The sequence below is a fragment of the Carassius auratus genome, chromosome 28 (genome assembly GCF_003368295.1).
Source record: "Carassius auratus strain Wakin chromosome 28, ASM336829v1, whole genome shotgun sequence".
NCBI lineage: Eukaryota > Metazoa > Chordata > Actinopteri > Cypriniformes > Cyprinidae > Carassius > Carassius auratus.
This window is the reverse complement of record NC_039270.1, coordinates 2917284-2935620: the sequence shown is the minus strand read 5'-3', so window position 1 is coordinate 2935620 and position 18337 is coordinate 2917284.

The window sequence follows — 18337 nt, the reverse complement described above, 5'->3', positions numbered from 1 at the left end:
AGTAAAATCACTTAGCCTTCCTTCCGCTGGAAAAAATTGTTCCTGATCATAAAAAGCAGCAGAAGTTACATACATTATTTCACCAATAGATGGCGGCAAAGATTGTCTTATTGAGTGAGTCAGTCAGTAGAGAAGGCTTTAAAGGGGGGGTGAAATGCTATTTCATGCATACTGAGTTTTTTACACTGTTTTTTACACAGATTCCCATGCTAAACATGGACAAAGTTTCAAAAATTAAGTTGTACATTTGAAGGAGTATTTCTGTTCCAAAAATACTCCTTCCGGTTTGTCACAAGTTTCGGAAAGTTTTTTTCGAGTATGGCTCTGTGTGACGTTAGATGGAGCGGAATTTCCTTATATGGGTCCTAAGGCACTTCTGCCGGAAGAGCGCGCGCTCCCGTATAGCAGAGCAGAGACATTCACTGATCAGAGCGAGAGCGAAATGTCACAAAAGGAGTGTATTTTTGGTTGCCAGGGCAAGACAACCCTGCACAGATTACCAAAAAAAAAAAAACAGCATTAAGGGACCAATGGATGGAGTTTATTTTTACAGAGCATCAACGGAGTTGTGCAAGTGTTTTTGTTTGTTCCCTGCATTTCGAAGATGCTTGTTTTACAAACAAAGCCCAGTTTGACGACCGATTTGCGTATCGTTTATTTCTTAAGGATAATGCAATCGCAACGAAAAAGGGTCACGATCGTGTGTTGGACCCGCAGGCGGTGAGTAAAGCTGCTTAAAACATCTCTGCCTTCTTGTTAGTGCGTCCGCCTCCCATCGGAGACCCGGGTTCGAGCCCCGCTCGGAGCGAGTCGTTGCTGCTGCTGCTCTCGTTCAATTTCAGCCTCTGGATCTGATTCTGGATCATAAATATACGCTGAATCTGACTGTTAGCCATGGTTTGTTTTGGATGTTTTTTTTTCTCACGGTAATGTCACAGCTTCCAAATGCTCTCAACGCAAAAGCTTACTCGCGCTCGTGATTCTTTAGCTCCGCCAAACACCGCCGGTCGTGTTTTTCCGGGAAAAATTGGTACAGACTATCTTTCTCTTATGAATATAATAAAACTAAAGACTTTTTGGAGTTATGAAGGATGCAGTACTACTCTATAGGTACTCAAGATTACAGGATATTGAGTGATAACAAGCATTTCACCCCCCCCCCTTTAACATGCAGGGCTTTACATTTTCTATTCCGCCAAGATGGCTGCTCCAAATGGCGTGACGTCATGTGGGACGCCTATATTTTTACCGCAGAACCTAGGCCCAACTCTACGAACATCGAAAATAGTGCCTCTTAACCTTTACGCTGAGAAAATCCAATGTGATTATGAATGTCAACTCAGCTAGCAACACTGGACATCGACCACACGGCAAACGTTACTAATGGTGGCTCTGGCTGCTAGTGTTGGCTAACATTAATAAAATATAGTCAACGGTAACATTAACTACAGACTGGTCTAGCCAACGTTAAGTATTTAAATGGTACAGCATAAGAAGAGACAATCATTCAGTTCACTTGTCATTGCGTTTATATTAAATTAGTTATCTTACCCAGTAAACGACCTGTTGCTCGCCATTCTTGCTTTGCTTTGCTTCTCTTATCTTCTCGGTGGCAGCAGCAGCGGCGGGAAACCGTAGTGGTCGTGGCCAACTTGTCACTTCAATTGAGGGTGACCAATAGAAAAATGCCTTTCATCCTGGTTGGTAGAGACCGCCCACTGAGCTACAGCTTCACGTGCAAACAAAACTTTTCAATTCGCAAAACTTTTCAACTTGCAAAAATGTTCAGCTTGCAAACCTATTCACCTCGCAAGCAAAATATTTTGACACGCAAAAAAGACAGCAGAAAAGAGAGCAAAATGTGGGGGTTTGGGATAAAAAGTTCTCGAAGTGCACAAGGAAAAATAAATGTTTTCAAAGATGTACACGCACTGCAAATAATTCTGTTATCAACTTCTTTATTTTTGAGCCTTAAGAAGACTTTTTTTGCGCTACATATGTTTTTTAATTACACAATAATTAGTTTTACTCTCAAACACAATATGTTTGTTTGAATAAAAAAAGACACAAAATAAACTCCATAGAGGAAGAGATTTGGGTTAGCCTAGGGGAAAAAAGAGGGAAATAGAATTAGGATGTAGGAAAAATTTAGTGGTCTGTTTTTCAAAGTTGGAGGGAGGGTGAGGGGTGTAATTTTTAGAATGGAAGGTAAAAGGTTGTAATGAATGTATTGTGTATGTATTACCGGTAACACTTCATAATAACTTTTATTAATAAATTAGTACAAACATTACCTAATGTTTAACTAATCATTACTTAATATATTCACATATCTAGAAATAACAGAGATATGCGCTTATTAATGTTAACTAAAGAAATGATTAAATGTTACCAAATGATAACAGATCATTATTTAATATAAATTGAAATGTTTACAAGTGTCATTACACTTTCAATTCATATTATCATGCATTTATTATTTAATTTTTTTCATATTCAAATGATTTTGACAGATGATTTACGATGTTTAAAAGCTTCATTAATAAATCATTAGCAAACATTATTTAATGCTTAACGGATCATTGGTTAATTGAATGTTTTTGACAGAATTTATACAATGATTTTATTTGTTGATATACTTTTCAATGCTTACAATATAACTTAAACTTCAGTTAACATATTAGCTAATGCTCATTTTTACATCAACAAATGTTGCGAAAATTAAGCTTGATTAGAAAAACCAATATGTTAAAAACCTACTTTTGCTAATTTTTTATGATTTACAAATGAAAGTAATTATAAAGTGTTACTCAACTGGTTCTTCCCTCTCTTGATAGTTTTCTCTTTTGTCCTAAATATTTTTTTTCTTTTAGTGTCAGTTCTTAGGAATGGTGCCCTAACACACATCACAGAGGCCGAGATAGAAACGGCTATACAAAACTGGCTCAGGTTGAGCAAAGATAGACTTGGAGGGCAGCGAAGACAGAGACCACCGCTGTAAAAGTGAGCCAATCAATGAAACCACAGCTCTGGTTTTGAATGGTGCTAAGGCAGTGCAATGCGAAATCTAGGTAGTGGTTTCAAAATCTAAAAAAGCTAGAGATTAGTTTCCTTGCAGTCCTATTTTAAATACCCCTGAGTCACACTGATGCTGCTTAGTTCATCACACATTTTAAAGTTGGCATTATTTTTCCAGCAAAGATAGCTACATAATTACATTTAATTTTCCTTAAATGCACCCTGACATTTACAATTCATGAATTTATGGCCTACTGTACACAGATGAGATTACAATAAAATGAATAAAATGCATTTTTAAAAACAAGGGAATTTTATGGATTCAACATTTAGTCATTTACATCATCTCTTGCCAGATCATTCAGGTCTCAGTAGATATCAACAGTTTTTTTGTTGTTGTTGTTTAATCTTGAATTTCTGCCTCCCCAGAAAAAAAGAACAATATAATTTTACAACCATGTGGCATTAAAGGTGAAGTGAAAAATTATAAATAAAGTAAAGTAAAAAATATAGGGCCCTATAATACACCCAGCACAATGTGATGCAAGGCACATTGCAAGTGTGTTTACTAGTTTCATTCCGGCACCGTTCGCATTTTCCCGTCCAGCACGGGAAATAGTCCAGCATGGTTAATTAGCAAATGCCAAATATTAAAAACAAAAGGATTATAAAATAATATTATTGTGTAGGCTACATAAATATAAAAATATAATGATGGATAGTCATTGCGTTTATTAGAATTAATCAAGTCTGCTTTAAACGCTACCTACCTATTAGGCTACCTATTTGCAATTCAGTCTAGTACTACTTATAATGATGAATGAAATTTGCTAATTAGTTGAACAAACATGCCAATACAAATACCTATATATCATCGTATGGAGCTATTTGAAAGCCTGCATCCAACGCAGATGGCTGAAAGATTGACTGGCCACTGAATAGGTAATTTTCTTTTACCTCTGGAAGCTTTTGTGGATTCCTACTTGTCCCATAGATGATCTGCTCACGTGATTTAACTTCGCGCACGAGCAGATCAGTTTCTTCGCTTGAGAAGCATTCAGCTTTTCTGCCAGCAAATTCCACCTTGTAAATAGCGATCCGCCACGGCGCGAGCGCATCCAGCTCTTAAAAGGGAATGGGAGATGACACTCTGATTGGTTTATTAAACGTTACGCCCATTACTTATTAAGAGAATAGAGACAGCCCAAAAATGCGCCCCGGCGCACTGACCGTTTTTCGGTCGTTAAAATGGCAAAAGTGGATTCGGACACACCCTGAGTGCACCTGCGCCGTGCGGTTTACCCTTTGCATTTAGATTGTTAAAATAGGGCCCATAAACTTCTAAATTATAAAATTTATTTAACTAAAGAATTAAGAAATCTTAAATTATTATGATTATGTAGTCTAATATATCCATAAATTCAATTCTCTAGTCTTATTGAACTAGGTGTATATAAAGCGATCTACTATGCCACACCTACCGGCATCAAAACATCAATTATTGTTCGAATCTACTGAAAAAAAAAAAATGGCGTAATTATAGAGATGATACATTAACTTCACTGGAAACTTCCAGTTGTATATAGACTCATGCAGTGGTTAAAACCGCTTTATTAGTTCAGTACAGTGTTTACCGATCTGAAAGACGCGTAAATGCTCTGTGACTGTGACATGGTTTAATGTGTGTACATTGAACATTCAAGCCATTCTACACTGAAGGGTGGAGCAGAGTTGCCATAGAAATGGGGCGGCAATACTGTAACTGACAAACAGCAAAACATGCTACTGATTTCACTGCTTTTAGGTAAGTTTAGTCCCTAAAATCACACAAATATTACTTACTGTTATTGACACTTTTCTTACTTGTAATTGACAGTTTTCTATTGAATACTTGATATAAATAGTTTTTGTCCATATGCATCCATTTTCAGATGAGGTAGGCTAACTATTGTGTAATGCATTCCAGACTTCATAATCATTGGGAAGAAGGAGTCTGGAACCAGCAGACAAAAGGACTTTAATAATCAAAATAAACACAAAACAGAGTGGCAGCCCCTCATGGACGTCTCCCGCACACAAACAAAATCAAAACACAACTAAAATCCAGGCCTGGTCCTCTCATGTCCGTCACTGTCATCGCTCCTGTTTTATATCCTTCCATCTCCTCCATGGGACTCGGGACCGGTGGGTCAAGCAGGTGTTGCTCATTACTCAATCACTCCACCGGCCTCGCCCTGTTCCCATGGCTCTCGGCCCCGCCCCACTCGTCACATACCCCCATCGCCCCTCGCAGGCCGGGGGTACTCCTGAGACTGCGCTCTACTCCCTCCCTCCAGGGGGGACCGCTCACGGTGACCTGCGGGAACCTGAGGGTAGGACAGACGAGGCGAGAGAAAAGGAGGTGGAAGGATGAGGAGCGACAGAGACGAGAGAGGAGAAAAAAAAATTCTGGTTCCCAGACGCACTGCCGCTCGGCCCTCTACCAGTTGGGTGGTCTCCTACGCGGTGCCTGGCAGTGGCACTGGACGGCCCTCGGCAGACGGCAGACACTCCTCCGACGCCCGGTGGACGGCGACAGCTCCTCCGGTTTTGGGCAGCCGGCAGGAGTCCCCCGTTCCCTGCTCCTCCTCATCTTGGTGGACGGAAGCGACTCCAGCTCTCTGGCGAACAGCGGGGACTCCTCCGCTCCCTCATGGACGGCAGCCGCCCCTCCACATCACGGCCGGCCGGCCGGCAGCGATCTCACCTGTCCCAGGAAGCTCACTCCAACCCACCGCCTCGAGCATCCATGGCGGCACACTCCCTCGCCCTGCTCGATGGCACAGTGGATTCACCACAGCAGTGAGGGATCTTCAGCAGCACGTCCCTCCTTCTCCCGGGCTTCGGCACCAGTGTAACGCATTCCAAACTTCATAATCATCGGGAAGAAGGAGGCGGGAACCAGCAGACAATCAAAAGGACTTTAATAATCAAAATAAACACAAAACAGCAAGGCAGCCCCTCACGGACGACTGCCATGCGCAAACAAAATCAAAACACAAAATAAAATCCAGGCCTGGACCTCTCTCGTCCTTCACTGTTGTCGCTCCTGTTTTATATCCTTCCATCTCCTCTGTGGGACTCGAGACCGGTGGGTCAAGCAGGTGTCGCTCATTACTCAATCACTCCACCGTCCTCGCCCCATTCCCACAGCTCTTGGCCCTGCCCCACTCGTCACATATTGATTGGGACAGATTTGTTTGTTTGTTTTGTTTGTTTATTATAGAAAGAATGTTTATGAAAGTTTTTGTCAGCTTTTTAAATGTTTTGCTGGTAATTTGTCAATGGTGGATTTAAAATTTATTAATGTATTTAACCTAAACTTATGTACTGCATGGTTAATCAGTAACTTATATTACAAGGCCATGAATATTGGTTCAACTGATTCTCCACAATAGATGAGAAGCTCCAAGATTTCATAGTCAATATTCCTAGATTCTTCCATGATGATGGCCTGCTGCATCCAGCAGATTTGGAGCACACCTCCTCTCAGCCAACATCTTCAAGATGCTATTAACCATATGACTAGTAAGTCAAATCTCAAACATACAATACTGTTTGAAAGTCTGAGGTTGGTATGATTTTGAATTTGAAGAATGGGGTAAATTAAAATGTTGTCTTTTAGGAAACATGAAAGTTTCTTCTGTAGCTTCTGAAGGGTAGTACTAAATGGAAAAAAAGGTATTTAAGCAAAATAATAAAAATGTAAACATCTCCATTCTGTTCAAAATGTTACATACGAGTCACATCTGAGAACATGTTTCTGAAATGTTTTTCAGGACTGTCCTGGGGCAGCCCAGCACTGTATCCCTCATCTAACACCCGATTCAACTCGTCAGCCGAGAGACTTTTAAGATCTGAGGTGGGTCAGAAAAGGTAAATATTTGAGAAAATAAAATGTGTGTGAGATGCTTATCTGCCAAAATAACCTGATAATACAGCTTCTGTGATAGCTGTTGATCAAAGAAAATAGAGGAAATCAATAACTTTTATAGCTTAAATGATTCATATATATTTAATTAAAATTTAATGTTTGATAACTTTATTAACTACTTGCTGAAGGTACAGTAGGTAGCTAAATGTGACATAATAGGTTTGTTAAGATTGTTTTAAGTTCACTTAAATTACAGGTTGTTTTAAATTACATGTCTAATAAATGTTAAAAAATGGTAGCTCTGAATTATTTTAGGCAATGATTAAATATTGGGGGAAAACAGTTTTATAGAGACATCAGTAGTGTTGGTATCAGATATACTGTCCTTTAGTGATAAAAATATGACATTTTACAAATATTAGAAATGTTAATTATAAATATTAACAATATACTGTATTTTTGTTGTTTGTACTTTAATTTGAAGATTCAATGTGAAATGTATGCAGTATAAAAGTATATTTAAAAACTTTAATGTTAGGTGGGATTAATCTGGGTCAGACTGCTTCTCACTGATTCCAGTACTACTGATGTCTCTAGGAAATTGTTTCCTCCTAATATTTACCCACTGACTAGCCATTTAATGTTACAGTACAATTTAGAGCTTTCAGTTTTAATATATATTAGACTTAAATATACTTAAATTGAATAATGTTATCAAAACAAAATAATAAATTAAATATAGATGAATCCTTAAAGGTGCTGTATGTAAGATTTTGACTCTACTAAAGCATAACAATACCATAATATGTTTGCAGATAGATGGAGGTTTGCAGCCATGCATCGATTACAGAGCACAAAATAAGATAACTCTAAAATTCCGGTACCCACTTCCCCTCGTCCCTGCGGCCCTGGAACTTGTCCGTGGTGCCACTGTATTCACCAAGTTGGACCTCCGCAGCGCGTATATTCCTTGGCTTTGCCAATTTCTATAGACGATTCATTCATAATTTCAGTACAATTACCATCCCTCTTACCAACCTACTCCGTGAGAAACCCAAATCTCTCTCCTGGACTCCTACCGCCACTGAAGCCTTTCAAGCCCTCAAGCAAGCCTTAACGACCGCCCCCCTCCTAGTACATCCGGACCCCGATCTACCGTTTGTGGTGGAAGTGGACGCCTCAACTACCGGAGTGGGAGTGGTCCTTTCCCAGCAGCAGGGGACTCCCGGCCACCTCCATCCATGTGCCTTCTTCTTTGGAGACATTGGCTAGAGGGCGCCAAACACCCGTTTCAAGTTCTCACTGACCACAAGAACCTGGAATACCTTAGAGCAGCCAAGAGACTCAACCCCCAGACAGGCCCGCTGGGCGTTATTCTTCACCCACTTCCAATTTACCATCTCTTACCGCCCAGGGGCAAAGAACGTGAAGGCCGATGCTCTGTCCAGATGTTACGCTCCCGAGGAAAAGACAGAAAATCCAGAACCCATCCTCCAGGACGATATCATAGTTGCCTCTATCACCTAGTCAGCTGAGACTCTTCCTCCTGCCGAACCTCCTAATGACACCCCGCCGGGTTGCCCACCAGGACACTTGTACATCCCCAGGACACGGCGCACTCCACCTATCAACTCCACGCATACATCACTTGGCACTGGTCACCTGGGGGTCAATGAAACCCTCTTGTTGCTACGGGAACGCTTCTGGTAGCCTAACATGGCCTTGGATGTCAGAAGGTACGTGAGTGGATGTACCAGCTGCGCCTTGTCCAAGAGTCCTCACCACCTACCATCTGGCAAACTCCTTCCTCTGCCCGTTCCTAATAGCCCGTGGTCACACCTAAGGGTGGACTTCATTACGGACCTTCCACCCTCTGACAATAACACATGTATATTGGTAATAGTGGATAGATTTTCTAAAGCTTCATCGTCTTCTTCCTCTGAAGGGCCTACCTACTGCCATGGAAACGGCAGAACTGATGTTCAACCATGTCTTCAGGTACTTCGGCATCCCAGAAGATATCGTGTCAGATCGAGGCCCCCAGTTCATCTCCCGGGTATGGAGAGCATTCCATTCCCTCCTAGGTGTGGCCATCAGCCTGTCCTCCGGCTATCACCCCCAGTCGAACGGCCAGACGGAGATGAAGGTCCAGGAGATCGGACGCTTCCTACGTACCTTCTGCCACGGCCACCAGAACTCCTGGAACCAATTCCTGGGAGAGGGCCGAGTACGCACAAAACTCCCTCCGTCAACCCACCACCGGACTCACCCCCTTCCAGTGTGTACTCTGTTACCAGCCACCTCTGTTCCCCTGGTCAGGAGAGCCCTCGGATGTTCCCGCAGTCGACTACTGGTTCCGGGAGAGCGAGAGGGTCTGGGACGCGGCTCATCACCAGCTACAGCGGGCACTTCGCAGACGCAGGACGACAGCCGACCTTCGACTGTCCGAGGCCCCCCCAATACCAACCCGGTCAGAAGGTCTGGCTGTCCACCCGGGACATCCGCCAGCGTCTACCCTGCCACAAGCTCATTCCCAGATTCATTGGCCCATTCACCATCCCCCAGCAGATAAATCCGGTCACTCCAAACTCCAGCTTCCTCCTGAGTACCGGATTCACCCCACATTCCATGTGTCACTCCTAAAACCTCACCATCCTTCGGTTTCTCCCTCCACAGAACCTGGCGAGACGGAAGCCCCCCTCCTCTCCGCCTGGATGACGGCGCAGCTTATACAGTCAAGGACATCCTGGACATCCTTGAGTGCAGGACACTGCATGTGTCCTTATGTGAGGATAGCAGAATAAGTAACTGTGACACACTATACCTAAAAATTCTTCTTATAGTGGACTGCCAGTAAAATTTAATTTGGGACCAAAAATTAAATGAGCTGACATATCTATCATGTATTTACCTGTATGTAAGCACAGTGCATTGTTAACGTTCAAACTGTGTATTTACAATGTTAAAAACACTAAATTACAACTTTTTTCTGCATTTTAACCTCTGCTCTAGGTTGTTTCCTTCTGGGAACCTAGAAGTGCATAATGAATATTGTTGGCTTTGTGACAGATTGCTTGTTTTGTTCCTAGATTCTACTATGCTGATGGCTTGCTGCATCCAGCAGATTTGGAGCAAACCTCCTCTCAGCCAACATCTTCAAGATGCTATTAACCATATGACTAGTAAGTCAAATCTCAAACACACAATACTGTTTGAAAGTTTGAGGTTGGTATGAATTTTAAATATTTATGAAAAATAAGTTTATTCTGCCCAACAAAGCTGCACTTATTTGATTAATAATGTAAAACTGTAATATAGTGAAATTAATACTGTTTTCTATTTTAATATATTCAAAGTAATTTATTTATGAGATGTAAAGCTGAATTTTCAGCATCATTACTCCAGTCTTCAGCGTCACAGAAATAATTTGAATATGATTTGCTGCTGAAAACCGTTCATGACAACTCTCAGAAGTTAACTTTACAATATTTATTGCAATATTTAAAAACGACAAATTAAGACTTGGGTTAAATAAAAAATGTAAAATTAAATTCTTCTACCTAATGCACTTCGAGAGTTTCAAATCAAGAGCTCCAGCCCATGTTACTAAAAAAACTTGAGTAAGAAAAGTCAGAAATGAATTGACTTGTACCTGAACTCTAAAGGGTACTCAACTCTCTCTTTAGTTATGACATACTGTCTCAGTCTAAATAACATCTACACTGGTATTTTACAAGAAAGACAAATTCCAATAGAAAAATAAAAATAAGAACAAATCTATTTTATTACCATTCCTATGAGAGTAATAGCCATATATTGTAAAACAATTGCACTGTAAGATATTTAAAAATAATATTTAATAGGTATATTATTTTTACTTTACACTACAGTAAGTGAAATTACAATACTACTTTCCTAATGCTTTGTGAAATTATGGCCTAGTGATTAGAGAGTTTGACTCCTAACCCTAGGGTTGTGAGTTCGAGTCTCGGGATGGCAATACCACGACTGAGGTGCCCATGAACAAGGCACTGAACCCACAGCTGCTCTGCAGCATAAATGGCTGCCCACTGCTCCGGGTGTGTGTTCACGTTGTGTGTTCACTGCTCTATGTGTATGCACTTTGGATGGGTTAAATGCAGAGCTAGAATTCTGAGAATGGGTCACCATACTTGGCTGTATGTCACGTCACTTTCACTAATTCAGTCAGCTAACTATATATGTATAGTGTTATCTTAGAAACAGTACATTTTTTAAATATTTTTCATATTCTTTCGTTTTTTCTGCATTTTACCTCTGCATTAGCTTGTTTCTTTCCAAAAAACCTGGAGCTGCAGATTAATATTGTTGGCTCTGTGACAAATTGCTTGTTTTGTTCCTAGATTCTTCCATGCTAATGGCCTGCTGCAAACAGCATATTTGGAGTAAACATCCTGTAAGACAACATCTCCAAGATGAAAATCATAGAACTAGTAAGTAAAATCTCAAACATGCACTATAATTCCTCGGTTTGGGCTGGAATGGTAAAGTATCTTCTGCCCACCACAGTTTTATAGATTTGATTAATATACTTTAAACAGTAATATTGTGAAATTAAGAATATTTTTATATATTTATTTAGATAAGTATTTTTTCATATGCTTCATATTTTTCAGGATTCTTTTTTTTTTTTGTACAGCATTTATTTGAAACTGAAATGTTTTATCTTACTTTTGATAATTGATTATAAGACTGACAAAAATGTGATATGTTTCTTAAGCAGCAAATCATCATATCAGAATGATTTCTGAAGGATTATGTGATACTGAAGACTAGAGTAATGATGCTGAAAATTCAGCTGCGCATCACAGGAATAAATTACATTCCAAAATATATTCACATAGAAAACTATTATTTTAAATTGTAAATTTTTACTTCATTTTTTTAACAAATAAATGCAGCCTTGCTGAGCAGAAAAGACTTTAAAAGACAATTTTAAATGGTAGTGCAAATTACAGTTTTGATGTCCCTCCTACTTAAAGGTTTAGTTCACCCAAAAAGGAAAATTCTGTGATTACTCATGTCGTTCCAAAGCAGTAGACCTGAACTTAAATTAAGATATTTTTCTCTGACCCTCCATATACAGCAAGGTCCTACCACTGTCAAATCACAGAAAGGTACCAAGAAAATCAACAAAAAAATGTCAAACTCAGTTCCTGGAGGGCCGCAGCCCTGAAGAGTTTAGTTTCAGCCCAGCTCCAACACACATACCATGTAGTTTTCAATTAAGTCTGAATGACTTGATTAGCTGGATCAGGTGTTTAATTAGTAATAAATCTAAACTCTGCATGGCTATTGCCCTCCAGGAACTGAGACTGACACCCCTGCATTAAATGATACTGTGGCATATGTAGTCCATTCTATAGAGACTGTGTCTGTTCCTCGAATACTGAGGGCAAATAGTACGTTTACCAAGGGATCTGATTAAACCTGAAAGTAGCAAAATAAGCATAAATAGGGGCAACAGTAGATATGATGCTTGGCTTGTAATGAGGTCACAAAACACTGGACAATATCAAAGTCCACTGAAGGAAGTAGAGCATATATATATATATATATATATATATATATATATATATATATATATATATATATATATGTATATATATATATGCAAATCCAAAATACTACTGACCTTAATCATCAGTCACTCCTATCTTCCTTCTCTGCTACTGTCTCCTCTGCTAAAATGACATACTACATAACAAAATTAACAATTCATCTCTTGAATGCTTTTTAAAACATTTTCCTCACTTATTTGTCCTTTCCCCCTCCTGCTTCATCGCTGGATGATGGACCATCACCTTCAACTCAACCTTGCCAAGACAGAACTGCTTGTGATTCCAGCAAACCCATCGTTTCATCACAATTTCACCATCAAGTTAGGCACATCAACCATAACTCATTTTTAAAAACAGCTAGAAGCCTTGGAGTTATGATTGATGATCAGCTGACTTTCTCAGACCACAATGCTAAAACTGTCCGATCCTGCAGATTTGCTTTATTCAACATCAAGAAGATCAGGCCCTTTCTTTCTGAACATGCTGCACAACACGTTGTTCAAGCTTTTGTTCTGTCCAGACTGGACTATTGCTATGCTCTCTTAGCAGGTCTTCCAGCCAGTTCTATAAAACCTTTAACAATTAATCCAGAACACAGCAAAAAGATTTTTAATGAGCCGAAAAGAAACCTCTGTTTATCAATTTGCACTAGCTTCCAATAGCTGCTCGCATAAAATTCAAGGCATTGATGTTTGCCTACAAAACTACCACTGGCTCTGCACCCATTTACCTAAATGTGTTACTTCCAACTTATGTGCCCTCTAGAAGCTTGCGTTCTGCAAGTGAACGTCGCTTGATGGTGCCATCCCAAAGATTTTTTAATGAAATGTTCCCTCCTGGTGGAATGACCTCCCCATCTTCAAGAATCGGCTTAAAACACATCTCTTCCATCTTTATTTGACCCTCTAACTTTAACACTCACTAATCTAATTCTATTCTTTAAAAAATCTAACTACCTTTCTAATCTTTTTGTATTCTAATTTTATTTTCATTTATTATGCATTTGTATGTGTGTGTGTATGTGTCAAGATCACTAACACTAGCCTGTGCTCTATTCTTTTTTATTCTATCCGTTTTCTTTATATTTATTATATTATTTAAAATCCCATGCTACGTGTACTGTGTTGACCTCTTTTTGTTGTTTTTGATTGCTTCCACTGTCCTCATCTGTAAGTTGCTTTGGATAAAAGTGTCAGCTAAATGAATAAATTTAAATGTAATTAATAGGAGCAGAGTTTGACCCATTCACATCGAGAAAAGATGAATTAAGTGTACAGGATGGTTGTGTGCTTTGGGGGGCTGGTGTAATCATTCCCAGTGTGGGTAGATCAGAAGTCCTGAACCAGCTGCATCAGTGTCACCTCGGAGAGTCTAGGATGAAAGTGGTAGCCCAAATTTATGTGTGGCGGCCTAAGATGGACCAGGATGTGGAAAGGTTAATTAAAACCTGTTGTATCTGTCAAGAACATAGAAATGTTCCCACTGCATCCTTGGAATTGGCCAGAAAAACCATGGCAAAGATTGAATGTGGATTATGCAGGACCCTTCATGGGGAAAAAATGTTCTTGATTTTGATTGATGCACATTCAAAATGGATAGATGTGTACTCCGCAACATCTGCTGCAACCACTGAATGTTTGCGTGCTAGCTTCAGTAACCATGGACTATATAAACTTATTGTATCAGATAATGCTACTTGCTTTGTGAGTGCTGAAAAATGGAGTACGACATGTTGTAAAAATGTGTTGAAGGAGCAATGGCAGCTAAATTGGCTTGAGTGTTATTCAGTTACAGGATTACTCCTCAGACTACCACAGGACTATCTCCAGCTGAGCTGTTGCATGAACGGAAATTGCGATGTTCTTTGGACTTTATACATCCAGATTTACATGGGAAGATTCAGGAACAACAACAAAAGCAAATAAGTAAGCAGCAGTGGAGGGGTTATTAACTCAGCAAGTGCGAGCCGCAGCACAAGGTTTAACTGTTTGACAGCAAACAGTAGCTTCAAACAATACCGGCATGTGATCAGAGAAAAAAGCATCACAGATCTCCAGATTAAAAACAGTCAAACCATAGGATAAAACAAGATCAAGTGTGTGACCACGTTCATGTGTCAGCCCAGTTACAGATTGGAGAGATTAAAAGAGTCAATGATATTTAGAAAGTCTCTCACTAATGGATTCTCAGGGCAGCATACATGAATATTACAGTAACCAACAATAAGGACCCGGTCATATTTAGGCATAATATCCGCCAAAAACACAGTGAAGTCCTTTAAAAAGTCTTTGTTAAATTTGGGAGGGCGATAAACCACCGCACACAACACCGTGTGCGACTTACCCAGCTCAAACAGACTCAGTTCAAAGCTGGTGGGAGATGACAGCGATATCTGCTTGCATTTAAAGTCACTCTTAAAAACAGTCGCAATTCCTCCTCCTCGGCCAGATGTCCGGGGAGAATTAAAATAGCAACACCCGTCAGGTAAAAGTTCCGTAAAGACACTGAACTCACCAGCACTCAGCCAAGTCTCAGAGATAAAGAGAAAATCCAGTTCCCGTGATATGAAGAAATCCTTAAGGATAAATGTTTTATTCCCAAGTGACCTGGCGTTAACCAGGGCCATTCTAGCCGGAGCTGACGGGTCAGGACGAACAGCTGACGAGGAAGCACAACACAGAGGACGCAGATACTCCAGATTCACTCCGCGCCAGCGGAGACAGGGAGAGTAGGGGCCGCGGGTTGGAAGGCCACATCAGAACCCGCCACCGTAACCAGACAGGAGGCAACAGGGTCCAGAGAACGTTGAGCAACACACAAGGGAGGACCAGCTCCACCTCGATCGGGACGTACAAACACCGCCCTCAGCCTCACGAGACGACCGCTACGCTTCCCCTGGCATCAGTATCTTTTTCGTCGAGACGGTAGAGCAGGAGTACGGCGGAGGTATGATGGAATATCCGAAAGGAAGGGAAGCTCAGTCCCCCCACCGTAATAATCCAATTTGTGCAGATTTCCAGCCATTATTCTCAGATCTAGCAGCGTTTCATACAGCGACAGAGTGTTGACAGAATGTACAAGTGTTAGAAACAGCAGAAACGCATACAACAGATGGAACGGCTGACGGCATGCCTGACACACTGGTGCCATCTTGGCCTCTAATAATGTAATAATGTAATTGGTGCATCATTAGTTCTTTCATTTCACCTTTCCCCGCCCATCATCTACTGAGTGCGCGTGTCCACTGCAGCGAGAGAACTCCGCTCAAATGCAATCGGGAACACTGGGACATTTCTGGACCGGTTGAGTTGAGAGCTGATCGCCGAAGCAAGGGAAACCTCCCCCACATTAGGCACTGTTTCAAAATTACACCAAACTGCATAAGCAAAAACAGCAAAAAAGTGTGATGCGGCGCTACACACTGCAGCCGCACACAAGAGCAGATTCTCCCACATTGCACTACAATGTAAAGTGATAAACCGCAAGTTGCTTCATCTATTCAGATGTGACAGAATTATTGATCGTGTCATGTGACACATGGGAACATTCTGTAGTGATGCTGAAACTGGAAAACTCCAAAATAGGCATGTCAGTTCAGCAAGGGGAAATAGCTGTAGCCTTATAAGACCTTATGTAATGCAGCTCTGAAATGAATTGTATTCTGAAAAAATTTAATAAAAATAAATGATGATGATAGTAAAATTCTGTACGTAAATGGAAAAATACATGATTTCTCACCAAGTTTTGCTAAACAATGAATCATGAGAGGACGGCTTTATGAACGAAGTTAGTGCTTTCAACGAGCTATCACACAACATTTACAAATGGGTATATGAATCTGTAATAAATGCAAATTTTGGTCAAGTGTTTTCATTGAGTTATTATTCACTATCATAGTGTTCTTTCTAAGTTGAAAAGCAGTAAATTGTGCTTCATTTATTACATCAGCTTTCTGCTCTGGTCATGAGAGCAGATATGACTGTTCATAACACAGCAAGTGTTCTCCATTCTAATGTGTGTTATTGTATAATTGGAATTTTACCATCTTTGTCCACTATTATTTCTCTACTGTAATGTCAGTGTCTACATATCACTGAATGCACAGCGTTGCCGGCATCACATTCCCATTTTGATGACTGCGACTATTAATGTTATTACGTAGATACAAAGTAATTGGTTTAAAACATTTACATGGCAGGATTTTAATTTAGTTTGGTTACCCCTCTAAAACGGATTAACATTTCGGTTTGGGCAATTTCTTTTCCTACTGAGGTGTTTACATAGAGCATTTTCATTCAGACTGGACGTCATCCTAAGTTTCCAAAGGGTGTGTGCTTCCCCTGCTGGACTACCATCCTCCATTATGCAATTTACAGCATTAATGCATATTACCTGCTCCTCATGCCGCAGCAAGGGGTCGTATGTATCACAGATTTCCTTAAAGGGGGGATCCAATGGTGTTTCATGGATTCAGAATTCTTCACAGTGTTAAAGAGATGGATTTACGTGCTAAACTTGGCCAATTTGGATGAATGGGGAATTTCTGTGCCAAAATCTTACTTCTGGTTGGTACAAGTTTTGGCAGTTTTTTTTTTTTTTTCGATCGTGGATCTAATGACGTAGATGATGGTGGAACTCCTTATGAGCATTTCTCTTGGGAAAGCACACCCACGCACGTCGACTAGAGGAGAGCGAGACCTCGCCCATAAACGCACTTAATCTGGAAATTGTTGGCAGAATTGCATAGGATTTGTTCGAGAATGTCTCCAAATAAGTGAGTCTTTGGATGTGAGGGGAAAGTTTACGATGTTCAGCTTCTCAAAGAACCCAGCGTTACACGAACCGTGGATGCAGTTTGCTTTTCTGGGCCAGCAATGGAGTGTAGCAAGTGTGTTTTGTTTTCATCATTTCAGTGAAGAATGTTTTATAAACAAGACTAGGTTGACGCTGGATTTGCACATCGTTTACTATTAATACATGGTAAAAGACCCCATCATTAAGCTAAGTACAACTGCATCAGATTTCTGTCTTTTGTTGGAAATCAGCACATAAGTGAATATATGTTAATGGGAACAACACGAAACATCAGTATTATAGCTCCGCCCACGGCACGCCTCCAGGAGCTCAGTTTTTCCAGAGAGAACCAAAAGCTGTATTTTTCTATTGCAGATATGGCAAGGCTGGGGACGCGGTACTGCTCTGCTCTGTGGGTACTCAGGATTGGCATGAGATTTAAGCATTTTAAGAAACATCCTCAATTGCTAAACTTGGGGTGATGCTGTATGTTAGACACATTTACATTTATTCATTTAGCTGACGCTTTTATCCAAAACTATATATGTCAGATGTCGCACGCCTCTGGAGCAACTAGGGGTTAAGTGTCTTGCTCAGGGACACATTGGTGTCTCACAGTGGATTCGAACCTAGGTCGAACCCGGGTCTCTCACACCAAGTGCATTTGTTTTATCCACTGCGCCATCACCACCCACCCTTAAATTAGACACTTAAATAATAGACAAACTGCTATCATATTAGATTGCTGCTGCTAGGGGTGTATGCTCCCCCTGTACATTCTGATATTTCAATTAGCAGATAAAGCAACATGCTTGTTCTATGCTATCTTTCTGAGGTGGAGTGATGCTTCCCCCATAAATATAGTATCAAGCAACATTTCTCATTGCTGGATATTCAAATTGCATCAGTTGTGTTGGGGAGTTTTGGCATATGGTTGTTTTGGGGGTTTGTCTTGCTGCTCTCCCTGCTCTGTCCAAGCATGGCTGCATGGACAGGCGTGTGGAGTGTTGCC